Source organism: Petaurus breviceps, unplaced genomic scaffold, assembly GCF_028583685.1.
Source record: "Petaurus breviceps papuanus isolate PSGF00001 unplaced genomic scaffold, PetGlider_PUasm1.0 37, whole genome shotgun sequence".
NCBI lineage: Eukaryota > Metazoa > Chordata > Mammalia > Diprotodontia > Petauridae > Petaurus > Petaurus breviceps.
The window spans coordinates 79114770-79129572 of record NW_027186296.1 but is presented as its reverse complement, the minus strand read 5'-3'; the positions used below and the strand labels follow the sequence as shown (position 1 = coordinate 79129572).

Genomic DNA, 14803 nt, shown 5'->3' with positions numbered 1-14803 from the left:
GTATGGTACTCTAGTAGACTGTCTGAATTTCACAGGCATATACAATGAGGTTAGTTCAATGGCTCTGTAGAACTTCAGTCTGGTAGTCTAATACCTCTTCTCTCCAACACTTTCCTTCAAAGCCTCCCAAACACTGACCTAGCTCTGGCAATGCATGCATCAACCTCCTTATCAATGTTTACATCCCTGGAAAGTACACTACCATGGTAAGTGAACTTATCCACTGCATTCAAAATCTGTCCCATTTGTTGTAACTGATGGTTCCTCATATGGATGGTGTGGTGGTGACTGATGGAGTACCTGTGTTTTCTTGGTGTTAACTGTTAGGCCAAATTAGCACAAGCAGCAGAAAATCCATCCATACTTTTTTGCATCTCAGCTTCAAAGGCTGCATTGAGTGCACAATCATCTGCAAACAGAAAATTATGTACCAATACTCCCTCCACTTTGGCCTTGGCTTATAGCCTTTTCAAGGTGAAGAATCACAGTGGGATTTCTCTCTCAGTCATTACTGTCAAGATTCTTGCCAGAGTCCTCCTTTATAGGGTGATCCTTCACCTAGAAGATGATCGATCATCTACCTGAAAGCCAGTCTGGCTTCAGAAAGGGCTGAGGAACAGTCAAGAAATGCCAGGAGCAGAACAGAGGTCTGTAGACAATATTTGTATATCTGACTAAGGCCTTTGATACTGTCAGCCATGAGGGCTTATGGAGAACTATGTCAAAATTTGGTTGCCCAGAGAAGTTCATCAGCATTGTACATCAATTTTGTGGTGGCATGCTTGCCTGGATTCTGGATAACGGACAATGGTCTTGTGCTTTCCTACTAACCAATGGAGGGAAACAAGGCTATGTGCTTGCTTCCTTGCTTTTTAGCATGTTTTCATCCATGTTGTCAAATGCCTTCAGTGAAGATAAATAGGGCATAAATTCAACTTCCCTGTTACTGCCAAGTGTGCCACCACCCTCCCGGTCATTCAGGCTTACAACCTAGGTGTTTTTCTCTATTCTTTGCTTTCTTCCACACCACAATATCCAACAATCATTTATTAAGTGCCAACTATGTAGCAGACACTTCATTAACCACTGGGGATATAAAGAAAGGCAAATATGAACAAAGGAAAACAGACCCAGCTCTCTTGGAGCTCACCAGGGGTCGAAAGGAAGAGGTGACATGCAAACAAGGATGTACAAACAAAAGAATATATGCGGTAAACTGGAGATGATCTCAGAGGAAAGGCTCTAAGATTCAGAAGGGTGGGACAAGGCTGCTTGCAGAAGGGAAGGTTTTAGGTAGGCTTTGAAGCCATTCAAGGAGGCTAAAAGACAGGGATGGGAAAGGACAGGCAGAGAAAATGCAAGGAGTAGAAAGATAGATGGAGTGTCTTCTGCAAAGAGGTCAGTGTGACGGGATGCAGATTAATTTGGAGAAGTAAGATGCAAGAAGCCTGGAGGGGGGCAGGTTATGAAGGGGTCTGAACATCAGACAAAGGATTTTGTATTTGATCCTAAGGGTGGTAGGTAAGAAACCACTGTACTTTATTGAATAGGGAGGCAATAGAATCAGGCCTCTGCTTTAAGAAGATCACTTGGACAGCTGAGTGGGGGATGCATTGTGGTGGGGAGAGACTTGAGGCAAGAAAATCAAGCAGCAGTCTATTCTTTTTTTTTTTTTTGGCAGCAGTCTATTCTAATAGTCCAGGCCTCAGAATAAGGACCTGCACCAGGGTCAAAGGAGAGAAGGGGACATTATTATAAGAGATTTAGGGATAGTAAAATTGACAGGATTTGGCAGGATTGGATATGTGCCTAGTTCCTAGTTGTGTGACCTTGGGCAAGTCACTTAACCCTGTTTGCCTCAGGTTCCTCATCAGTAAAATGAGCTGGAGAAGAAAATGACAAACCACTCCAGTATCTTTGCCAAGAAAACCCCAAATGGGGTCAATATGAGTTGGATATGACACAACCACCACCAGCAGAACAACTTTCTACCTTTAGTCAGATAGTTGACTGGGGTCAGGGATATAGGATCATAGTGTTTTCAAGTTCCCAACAGGCATTAATCTTCAGGATTTGGGAATGAGAAATTGGAATTCCCAATATCATGTTATTATATATTCTCCATAACATTTTTTGTGTTTTTAAATAATAATGAGTGACCATAATAATAAATAGTAAATCATTTTTCTGTGATAGAGTTACATTAAAAACTTCAGATGTTTTCTGTTATTAAAAAAAACAAAACAAACCTACCTAATAAGAAATGCATGCTTTGTCACTATTATTATTATGAACTAAGATATTTTGACAATGATTTGATTTACAACTTATTTTCTTTCTTAAAATACTTCCAACCTTTTTTTTTTACTCATGTGGAAATAGGTGCCAGTTCCTGTGCCAAGCTATTTATATAAGTTACCGATATTCTTTCATTTAATCATCATGATAACCCTGGGAGGTAGCAGGAGTTATGATCCTATATTTTATAATTGAAGAAACTGAGGGAGACAGAGATTAAGTGACTATCCAGGGTCATAGTACTAGTAAATGTCTGAGATCAGATCTGAATTCAGGTCTTTCTTCCTAACTCCAGGCCTGGAGTTCTATCCACTGCACCACTTAGCTGCCCCAAGATATCCTAGAAAGGTTAAATAGCACTCCACAGAATCTTGGGTCAAAATCGCCAGTTTAAGGACTTCTTTTGCTTCCAAAACATGTTATTTCCTGCAACATCACTCGTAAGATTTGTATAAAATATAACGTGTATATAAACTTATTAATATTTATTTTACTTGCAAAAATGGCTCAGCAAATAGGGCAAAGAATATACACTTAGAACAGTTAAAAAGAAGACTGATTTAATAGACCATGAATAAATCTCCTATGTCCTCCTGCCCTGCTTCCCAGAAATATTGACTTTAACTTCCAATTCCATCCTTTGGAGATTGGCACTCTTGATTTCAACACGACATCAATGTATTCCTTTGAACCAGTATCATCTCTATGTTGATTGTTAACCTTTAATTCTTACAGGAGAATTTCAATATTTTTTTTCAGTTTCTCAATGGATATTTTTTCTCAAGATTCAGAAAAACACAAATTTCCCAATAAATGCCAGAAAGGAATTCTCACATGGAAATACAAGGATCATAAGATCATAGCTCTAGAGTTGGAAGGAATCTCAGTGGTCATCTGATTCAATTTCCTTTTATTGAAAATTGAGGAAACTATGGCCCATTAAGGTTATATAGTTAGTTTAAAAAAAAAAAGATGGCCTTGCTCTTAATGTGAAGGTATCATCAGGCCTTTACTAGCTGCCAGGCTGGGTGTTATCAATGTAGACTGAAAGCTACTGGTCTCCCTTTGAAGGAACTCAGGAGTCTTTGTAGCCTATCAGATGGTAGCAGAGATTAGCAGAAGGTCTAAAGTGACTGAATGAAGTGCCAGTGAGCATTACAGTATTATGGACAATGGAAAGCATATTCCTCATGTGAAAAAATGGTTGCACTTTTGTCACAAAGTGAATATACAGAAGAGATTTAAAAAAAATACTGTGTTCCTTCTCTATTCTCTTCTATTATAATCATAACTTCGCCCCACACACACACACCCTTTTGGCCAACAAAATACTTTGAATCTAAGGTAGCTTTCTGGGGGTCCCCCCAGTGCCACACATACATGGAAGATGGCTTTCTTTGAGTCAGTCACAAGGTATGTTCTACCTCCATATTACACCCCTTACCAGTCACCAACAAGAGAGCTTGTAAATTCAGTCCCCTCCTGAGAGAACAGAAAAGAACAGTAAAAGGCTTTACATTTTTCTACAATCCAAGACAGGTCATCATTCTTCTGTAAAAGAGATTTTTAAAAAATTAATTCTGTAATACTTTTGTTCCTTGTGAAGCCGTCTATTGAAGGAAAACAATACAAGCCATGAGAGAGATTTGGGGAAAAAATGACCAATTTCTTTATCTCTATGTATATATAGATATACACACATATATATACACATACATATACATATATATGAATAGGAAAGGCTGTAATGTCCACTAGACAATTTCTGTTTCTTGTCCAATGTGCTAAAACAATCTCGACCAGAAGGGGGCCCCAAATTTCACTTTGTATAAGAGTATTTTCTAAGCAGAAGGCTAGAAGTTGTTTGTTTCAAGGAGTGCCAGTGGGCATTAGAGTATTATGGACAATGGAAACATATTTCTCATGTAAAAAAAATGGTTGCACTTTTGTCACAATGTGAATATACAAAAGAGATTTAAAAAATACTGTGTTCCTTCTCTATTCTCTTCTACTATAATCATAGCTTCACCCCCCCCCACACACACATACCCTTTTTATTTTTCTGTTTTCCAGACTGTTTTGTTTTTGTTTGTTTGTATTTTAGCAGAACTCCACACATTGTAGTAGACTCAATTAGCAGCAAAACAGAAGATTATAGACTATTCACAGTTCCCACAGTTCATGAAAAACACCACCAGATGATTCTTCAAGCAGTGATTTTTTTTTTTAAAGCTTCAGGGTTTTCATCCTGCATGAGACCCACTTTAAACCATGGAGTGATTTTTATGAATTCTGTGTAACCTACACTTAACTAGCTGTGTGACTGTTTTGGTAACTCCCTACAGACATCTACTAAATCATAGACTGGTTGCTATTAGTGAAAGGGAGTTCCCATACCTGATGTTCTCTCTCTTTTTTTTTTTTTTTGGAGGGGGGAAGGCAAAGCAATTGGGGTTAAGTGACTTGCCCAGGGTCATACAACTAGTTAAGTGTCAAGTGTCTCAGGCTAAATTTGAACTCAGGTCCACCTGACTTCAGGGCCAGTGCTCTATCGACTGTGCCACCTAGCTGCCCCTAATTTTCTTTCTTCTTTTAAAAAATATATATATTTAAAAAATTTTTCCTGGTGTTCTTCATAGTGAAAAAAGTTACAGGTAACTCAGATATTGTCTTGTTAAAACTGCTGCTATAATAGTTAACCCCCACCAGTTTTCATATAGCATTGTAGAAAAAATCAGAAATGTTTTTTATTCAACTAAATGCTCATCAGCTCTGTTATCAAAACTGTCCCTGTTGCAGGTACACCTTGCTTTATGTACCAGACTTAGTTGATAAGATTTGTAATCCTCTACCAGGAAACATTAATTGAGCAACTTTTCTGTGTAGCTATGGAGGAAACAAAGACTGCCATTTCTCTGGGCCTCTGTTTTGTCATCTGCAAACTAAGGTGTTTGGATTAGATGTCCTCTTACACATGTTCTAGGACTTGGACTCTTCCCTCAAGGAATTTACTGTCTAGTTAGAGAGAGAGGGTACCACCAGTAAAAAGTTAAATAATGGGGGCAGCTAGGTGGGCAGTAGATAGAGCACTGGCCCTGAAGTCAGGAGGACCTGAGTTCAAATCCAGCCTCAGACACTTAACTGGATGAGTGACCTTGGGCAAGTCACTTAACCCCAGTTGTCTTGCCTTCCCCCTCCAAAAAAAGCTAAAGAACAATTTAAATAGTCTAACCCAAGGGTACTTGGTATAGGGAATACAAAGAATTGCCATAAGTTGTCCCTTCCTTGAGTAATTAATAGTCTCACTGAGGACACAAGAGTCAGACTTTATTTTTTTTTGCTTTTTTGGAGAGAGGAAGGTAGGGCAGTTGGGGTTAAGTGACTTGCCCAAGGTCACATGGCTAGTTGTTTTTTGTTGGGTTTTTTTTTTTTGGTGTTAACTGAGTCTGGATTTGAACTCAAGACCTCCTGACACCAGGGCTAGTGCTCTATTCACTGTGCCACCTAACCGCTCAAGACTCAGACTTTTAACTCAAGTTAAATATCAAGGCTATATAGATTTATATATGAATAGTATCCCTTTTGGGGTTAATTCCCAAATTCCCACATCAATATTGAGCTGGGTCCCCATAGGGCAGTTGCTACTTACTACTCTTAGGGTTCTAGGGAGAACCATGAGGATCACTGGGGTTTTTAGTATGGTTGTCCAAGAGTCCTCATCGTTGTGCTTCCCATTCGAATCAGCCGTTGAACAATTAACTTTTTAGCAAAGGACATTTACTATATTGGTATGGTAAAAATGGGACTGCTATGTGGTGCAGTGGCTAGAGTGCTGGGCGTAGAGACAGGAAGACTCACATTCCTGAGTTCAAATCTGTCCCTGGACGCTTATTAGCTGTGTGCCTGTGGGCATATCACTTAACCCTGTTTGCCTCAGTTTTCTCATCTGTAAAATAAGCTAGAGAAGGAAATGGCAAACCATTCTGGTATCTCTGCCAAGAAATCCCAAATGGGGTCCCAATGGGGTCCCAAAGAGTCATGACTGAAATGACTGAACAATAACATAGTAAGAAGAATTGGCACAAAACTTTCACCCCACCAAAAAAAAAAAGCCTGGGGCACACTCTCCCACAAATCCACACAAGTTCATGGCAAAAATAGAGTACAAGGATGGTAAGGCCCAGTTGTAGGGTACAATTATGGCAGAGGGATAACTCTTAGCCCCTAGTTATTATTTTGTTAGGTCCATAGACAACATTCTTCTCTGGTTCAAAGGATTACACTTCTCGAGCTGCTTCTTTCCTATTTGGTTGCATTCTTTTGTGTTCTTATTACCTATGTCTCTTTTTGTTCCTGATCGTACATATGGCCTACTTTGGGTAACACCTCACTAATGACATGGTCAGTGGAAGGGACAGTGTAACATTCCCCCGTGGCTCATTCCCCCTTCCCTCCTTGCTTCTACTCTTTAGCACAGGTGCAAGAGTCTGTATCCTTAAAGAGCTTCTTAGACTAGAAGGTCCCAAAGCTTGATTGCTTCACTGCTGGACTGAGTAACTGCTGAAATTCCTGTTTCAAGTACCAAGAAACACGATCAGTTCGTTTGGTTAGCCAATTTTGCACAAGTCAAAGGGATTTGTGCCTCCTAAGGCATCCCAGGACATAAACTATCTTGTCCACACATTTAAAACTTCATCAAGCCCTCACACTGATTACATTACATTAATTTAGGTAGGTGTATGGAATCACATTACTTATATATAAATGGAACAGATAAGAAATGACTTATGAGTTCAAAGGAGTAAGAAAAGTTGCATGTAAGCCAAATTGTTATAAACAATTGCAAAAGTCCTAAGGGAACTTGCTATTTAAAGAAACCTTACAGTTAAACTCTTTTTTGAAAAATGTGAATAATTTAGTCTGCTGCCTAGAGTGGCAGAAAGAGCAATGGGCTGTATTAGTAGACCTAAGCTGTAGTCCTCATGGCTCTTCCACTAATTAACTACCTGGAGAAGCCAGTTCCATTCTTTAGACCTCAACTTCCATATATTAATCCAATACAAAATCACAGGTCCTTGGAATATTGACAGCTACATTTGACTCTGAACAAGCTTTTACTGATTTCCTACTACATTCATGGCCCTGTGCTAAGTATTGAGGGAAATGAAGAGATGAATAATTTAAACATATACTTTCTTTTTTTTTTTTTAAGCAATAGGGGTTAAGTAACTTGCTCAAGGTTACACGGCCAGTTATTTCTGGGTGTGGTGCTGAGTATCTGAGCCCGGATTTGATCCAGGTCATCCCGACACTGGAGCCAGTGCCCTTACTCACTGAACCACCTGGCCGCCCCTAAACATATACTTTCTAATTCAGTTTATTTTTAATTGAAAGAAGCAGCCTGGGGTAATGGATAGAGTGCTGGACTTGGAATCAGCAAGGCCTAGTTTGAATTTCCATCTTTCTGACTAACTAGCAATACAACCATGGGCAAGTTACTAATCTTTTTGAACCTCAGATTTTTTTTTTGCTTTTTGGAGGGCAATTGGGGTTAAGTGACTTGCCCAAAGTCACATGGCTAGTAAGTGTGTCAAGCTTCTGAGGTCTGATTTGAACTTGGGTCCTCCTGCCTCCAGGGCTGGTGCTCTATTCACTGTGCCACCTAGCCACCCCTTGAACGTCAGATTTCTTATCCTTAATATGGATAATAATACCTGTAGTGCCCAGCTCACAGGAATGCTATAAGTGCCAGATAAGACATATAATATACAGAAAGGTTCTGAAAAACTTAAAGCTACATAAAAGTCTGTTATCATCCTCCTTCCTTGTTATTATCTTCATCATCATCATCACTTAACACAAAGGCCCTCAGGGAAGCAGTGTGGTTCAATGTAGAGAACATTGGACCTGCAGCTCTGATATTTAATATCTGTGGACAATTGATTCATATGAATTATCTGGGCCTCAGTTTCCTCATCTGTGAAATGAAGAGGTTGGACTTGCCTCTGAAGTCCATTCCAGCTAGATCTATGATCCCATGATTGCTGCCTCAGAGGAGTATTACTAAAATTTCAGAACTAAAATTCCATAATTCTAAGTACTCAATTATTAATTTTGTCATTTCACATACTCAATGGGAAAATGTGTCCAATGGGAAAAACCATTGCTTTGAATTTATATAATCATCTCTGGGTTTCTCTCTACAATATTAGTAAGGTTTCCATAACACTTTAAGGTTTAGGAAGTAGCACTTTACCTTCCTGTTTCATTTGATCATAATTCTGTAAGGCAGATAGTACAGATATTGTTACAAATGAGTAAATTGAGGTAAAGTCACTTGCTAGAGATTCAAAGACAAAAAGGAAATGACTGTCTCCATTTTACAGTGGAACTACCAAGACCAAGAAAAGTGATTTATTATTTATTATTTGTGCTTAGACAAGGAAGAAGGTCTAAGATCTCCAATCTATCTATCTTCCCGATGGTTGGAAGAATCTTTTCCCTAAAACTCTGTTTTTAAATGCCTTCTCTGCTTTTTATATACAACATGAAACACAACATTCAACTCTTTCTGAAATAGGCTCAACTACTACCCAAGCACCCATTGAAATGCTTAGAACCCATGGAAGAAAAGGATATGCTTTTTTCAGCTCAGAGTATTTCTGGGGTGGGATACTTCTCCAAACTCTACCCTGCAGACATGACTAGGATTTTCAGTTTGAAGATCAATGGTTTCCAAAGTGGGGTGGAGTGGTGTTGATGATTATTCCTAGGGGACCATGGCATGATCCCATGGTGGAAATCAGAGGGTATAAAGATGGTACACATGCCACACTCAATGAAATAGCTAATCTTGCACTTACCTACAATAAAAATATCCTACTTTCTATAAGTAGCATTCTCATCCTATCCCCACGCCCATCCCCAGAGAGTTTTGGCTTTCTTCAAGTCTCAGCCAAAATCCTTGCAAGCAGCCTTTTCTGGTCCCCCTTAATGCTAGTGTCTTTCCTCTGAGATTATCTCCAATTTATTCTATTTACATTGTGTGTGTGCACACATTTGCACGCATAGTTGTTTGCATGTTGTCTCTCCCATTTGACTGTGAGCTCCTTGAGGTCAAGGACTAATTCTGGCTTTCTCTGCATCTTTAACAATTAGCACAGTGCCTGACATACTGATGCTTGTTAACTGCCTGCCTGACTCACCCATTATCTCAATCCTTCCTGATTTAGCCCTTTCTCATGGCAGGCACCAGACCCTCAGTATGGCTATAACCTAACTTGACCCAACAACCCTCCCCACTCCCACCAGCAGCTGCATAGGCAAAATTACTCGTCCCCTCAATGTCCCCAAACCTCTTATCTATGGCAGGCATTGAATTCTGCAGTGGAGTGTAGAGGCTGGTGAGTAAGAATCCTGTCCTACTTTTCATTTTTGGTGAAACATAAAATGAGGAGGCATGGATTCCCATTACCAGTCTCATACATGATCTTTCCATGAAACTCACTCCCTTCCAAACTTCCTTATTGTTGCTGAGGGACCACCATCCTTCGAGGTAAGGATAACCAGTCAGTTGCCAAATTTTGTCATTTCTACCAGCATAGTCTCTCTCAAATTTGTCCCTCTATTCATGTTACCACCTTGTTCAGGATATCATCCCCTCTCATTACCAGGATAACTGCAGTGGCCCCCAATTGGCCTCCCTGATTCAAGTTTTTCCCCTCTCCAAACCATCCTCCACTTAGCTACCAAACTAATTTTCCTAAAATACAGGTTTGGCTATGTCACCCTCCTCAGTAAACCCCCACTGACTCCTTATTAATGATAGGATCAAACAATATTATATCTTTATCTCATATTTTTAAAAGTCTATTTTGGTGTAAGTTTCATAATACACATAATTATATATATATATGTGTGTATATATTTATGCATATATGTATGTATGTATACATAATTCATAAATAAGTACATACACATGGATTGGGGATGGTCAATATTTTTACAGATGTGATGGATGATCAAAAAAAATTGGAACTCGCTATTACAGATCATTAAGCTAATAAGAAACGTTAGACAGCAATTAGTTTAACTGGTTCAATAGATAGATAAGGAATCACCATCAATGGGAAGTGACTTACTCAAGGTCACAAAATTATCAAATGGGAGGGCCAAGATAAGAAAGTCTCCTAATTTTCTGCCTAGCATTCCTGTTACTGTACCAGCTCAGGCCAATGTATTCTGGGGTTGCTTTATGTAGGATGGAGCCAAAACATGAACTGTATTATCAAGTACAGACTGTAAATGACTCCCTTTATAATGTCACAGTCTTCTGTTTCAAGCTAAGTTCTATCATTTCCAAATTCTCCTTCTTTAAGTATGAGTTAGAGGCCTCCCTTCTCATTTTTCAAATTTATAAGAATACAAGTCATTCCCCAGTTGATAAATCATCAAAAGATGAACAGGCAGTTTTCAGATGAAGAAATTAAAGCTATCTATAGTCATATGAAAAAAAGTTCTAAATCACTATTGATTAGAGAAATGCAAATAAAAACAACCCTGAGGTATCACCTCACACCTATCAGATTGACTAATATGACAGAAAATAAAATGATAAATGTTGGAGAAGATGTGGAAAATTTGGAACACTTATGCATTGTTGGTGGAGTTGTGAACTGATCCAACCATTCTGGAGAGCAATTTGGAACTATGCTCAAAAGGATATAAAATTGTGCATACACTTTGATCCAGAAATACCACTACTAGGTCTGTATCCAAAAGAGATCATAAAAAGGGAAAAGGACCCACATGTACAAAAATATTTATAGCAGCTCTTTTTGTGGTGGCAAAGATTAGAAATTGAAGTGTCCCCATCATTTGGGGAATGGCTGAACAAGTTGTGGTGTATGAATGTAATGGAATACTATTGTGCCATAAGAAATGATGAGCAGGAAGATTTCAGAAAAACATGGAAAGACTTACTGAACTGATGTTGAGTAAAGTGAGCAGAACCAGGAGAACATTGTACACAGTAACTGCAACATTGTGAGATGATTAACTATGATAGACTTAGCTCTTCTCAGCAATACAATGATCTAAGACAATTCCAAAAGATTCATGATGGAAAATGCCATCCACATCCAGAGAAAGAACTATGGAGTCTGAATGCTGATGGAAGCATAGTATTTTCACTTTTTTTTTTGTTTTTGTCTTTTTCTTTCTAGTGGTTTTTCCCTTTTGTTTTGATTCTTCTTTCACAACATGACAAATGTGAAAATATGTTTAACATGATTGCACATCTATAACCTATATCAGATTGTTTGCTGTCTTAGGGAGGGAGGGAGAAACATTTGGAACTCAAAATCTTATAAAAATGAATGTTGAAAATTATTTTTATATGTAATTTGGAAAAAATAAAATACTATTAAGTGGAAAAAATTTTTTTAAATTAAGTATGAGTTAGATCAAAGGTTAGAGATGGGATAGGAAACATCTCCTGAGGTTGAGAAGATGTTGACTCACCAAGTAACTCAGGGCAAATTAACTTCACCTCCCTCTTTGACTTTATTCCCATTGGCACAAATGCCTTCTCACCTCACCACAAACTTTTGAGCCTTAATTAGTGCTTTGAAAACTTTAGGTGAAGATCAGAGTATTATTAAGCAGTGTTTATCAAGGGTTCTCTAGACTGTCCTTATTTAAAGGTCATGAAGTTCTCTGAGATGGTTCAGTTTTCAGTTTCTCACACCACATCCCAGTTTTTGAGGATAATAGTTCTCTGGGATTGGTGAGCATTCTCTTTAAGAACAAGCTCTTCTCATTGGAAGGAAAGAAGCATTGTCTCTCTTTCCTTTACCCCATCATCCACACTGCTGCCAGAACCATCTCCCCAAACCCTGGCTTTCACAAGATCAATCCCATCAGTTTCAAACTGCTCTTGTCTGGTTATCCAGCCCCTCCACAATTGGGTCCCACCCTGTCTCTCCAACTTTAACATCAGCATAAGACACTATTGCTGTCCTCTAGAAACTTTCCAATTAGTGGGGAGATGGCATATGAAAATAATTATAATAAAGTAAGTGCTATATGAATACCATAGTTAATAAGTGATAAAGGAACTAAGAGGAGGGAGATGTCATTTCCAGCCCAGCCAAAATACTTACCCATTCTTCAAGGCTCAGGTCCTACCTGAGTGAAGTCTTGTGCCTGAATCGTCCTAGTTCTTGCTGATTGCTGTTTTTTTGAATTTCAACAAGTCATTGTCTTGCTATGCATGAGCTAGTGAGGCATTGGACTTACAATCTGAAACTTGTTTTTGGGTACTTGTCTTCAAACTTTACCAGCTTTAAAACCATGGGGTAATTCACTTAACAACTTTGAACATTGCTTGACTCATTTATTGAATGCTCTACCTACCTCATAGGGTGGGTGTTACAGGAAGAATGCTTTGTAAACCATATAATGTGAGCTATGGGAGGTATTATACTGAATTATATTCTTTAGTTGTCAATATCTCATCTCCCCAACTAGACCTTAAGTTCTTTGTGGATAGGAACCAGTACATTATGCTTTTCTAAACAGGATCATTTAGCACCTAACAAGGGGTTTGGGCATTTTATTTAGAGCCTTTTTTTTAGGAGAGGTGCAGTGTGATTTCATTGGTGTAGGGTAGAGGTGTCATACACATGGCCCACAACACAAGAAGGGCAGCCAGAGACTTTACCAGATTAATATATAATTGGGGAATATTCAACAAAAACAAATGAATTAATAAACAAATTACCAAATATAAACTATGGTTTTCTAAGTCAATATGCAGCTCACAGGGATCCTTATGTAGGATTTAGTGACTCCTGGTTCTTTTTCAAAGGAAATTCTCTCCATTGATACCTATTGGCAACTGGTCTGTAATTTAGTGTTTCCCTAAGGTAGTGAATGGTTAGATGGCTTGTCTTGGATCACAACAAATATGTTCCAGAGGCAGACCTGAACCCAGGTCTTCCTCATGCCAAGACTGGTTTTCTATCTAATATACCATACTGCCTTTCAGTTAGATGCGTAGCAGGCTAGAATTTTAAAAAAATACCAGTATTAGATGAAAACTTAAGAAATCATCTACATCAACTCCTTCATTTTAAAAATGGAACTGAGGTCCAGGGATATTACATGACTTTCTGAATTTAGTGTAGAGACTTATCAGCATAAGGAATGTTTGTTTTCTCTCCCCAAAGACCAAGCAATTGTTGACAAGAGTTCCCAAAGTTGGGTTGGGGTTCTGCAGTAGTTCAGATCCTAACAGTATTAAGTATAAAATATTAGGAAAGTTCAATAATAATGATACTTTTAAAAGAAAATCCCATCATTTCACAATTCAGACCATATTATAATTGTGAAACTACTAAAATATTATGGAAAACCACTGATCCTTTAAATATTTTAAAAGGGATTGAATTGGAAATCAATAATTCTCAGGAAACATTTGTTGAATTAAATTAATGTAGGGTATGGGGTAGCCCAGCAGTCATTCTGTAGAGGCCAGGAGAAGATTGGCCCTTCTCACTACAGGATGACTTCGGTTGCACTTTAGGGATCACACATGATACCTCCAGTCTAGAATCCTGAGGGTGTTTAGAGCAGCTGTCTTTCCCTACAGTTTTTCTGTACTACTATACCCTTTCCCTTAATCTGGAATAGGTAGTGTTCTTATTTAATTAATAGTTAATATTGTCCCTGCACTAGCAAAAGCCCAGTGAATGAATGACTGTGAGGGAGGAAGGGAGAAGTAGGAAATCGATCCAGGTCAGAGAAAGAATTCATCATTGGTGATAAGCAAGCAGGGGGAGCAACTATTTACCAAAACTCATTGACATTCGTGGGCTCCCCCACTCTCACTACACGACTCTGTCTTCCCCAGGTTATGTAGGTAAGAAGATACTAAATTACACCTGAAAAGGATCTTTAAGGATCATTTAATCCAAGGGTTAACTTTTTTTTTTTTTGTCATATATCTCTTTAGGATCTGGTGAAGCTTATTTTCCCTTTTCCAAATTTTTAGGTGCATAAAAACATAGTATCACAAAGGAAACCAATTATATAGCATATATGTATGTGTACATATACACATATGTATGTATATATATATACATTTAAAAGGTTAATGGATCCCAGATTCAGAATTCTTGATTTAGTCCTCCCCCTCCCTCCCCCAATCGCCCATTGATACAGCAGTCTAGAAGTGCAAGCAAGGGTCGAGTGGCTAGTTGGTGTCGGAGATGGGAGTAGGACTCAGGTCTCAGACTAGGGCTCTTTCAACTGCACGGCGATGTTCCAGTAGTATACACTATTTTAGACGAAAAAGATCCTTTAGAGTATGGAGGGGGTTGTGTGTCCAGGTGACCCTTGCCACAAATAATCCCTGCTGTAAGACTAAAGCTGGCAATGGTCGTAATGGGGAGTGGTTACCACCCCTGGCTTGATTGTTTGGAACCCCTTTCCCCTCCCCCCC

At 38.7% G+C, this 14803-nt stretch overlaps 1 long non-coding RNA gene across 1 annotated transcript in view; it reads right to left on the bottom strand.

Moving 5' to 3' along the window:
- The window catches only part of LOC138168632 (uncharacterized), a 32723-nt gene that overhangs the window by 17686 nt on the left and 234 nt on the right, over positions 1 to 14803 (bottom strand). The window lies entirely within an intron of this gene.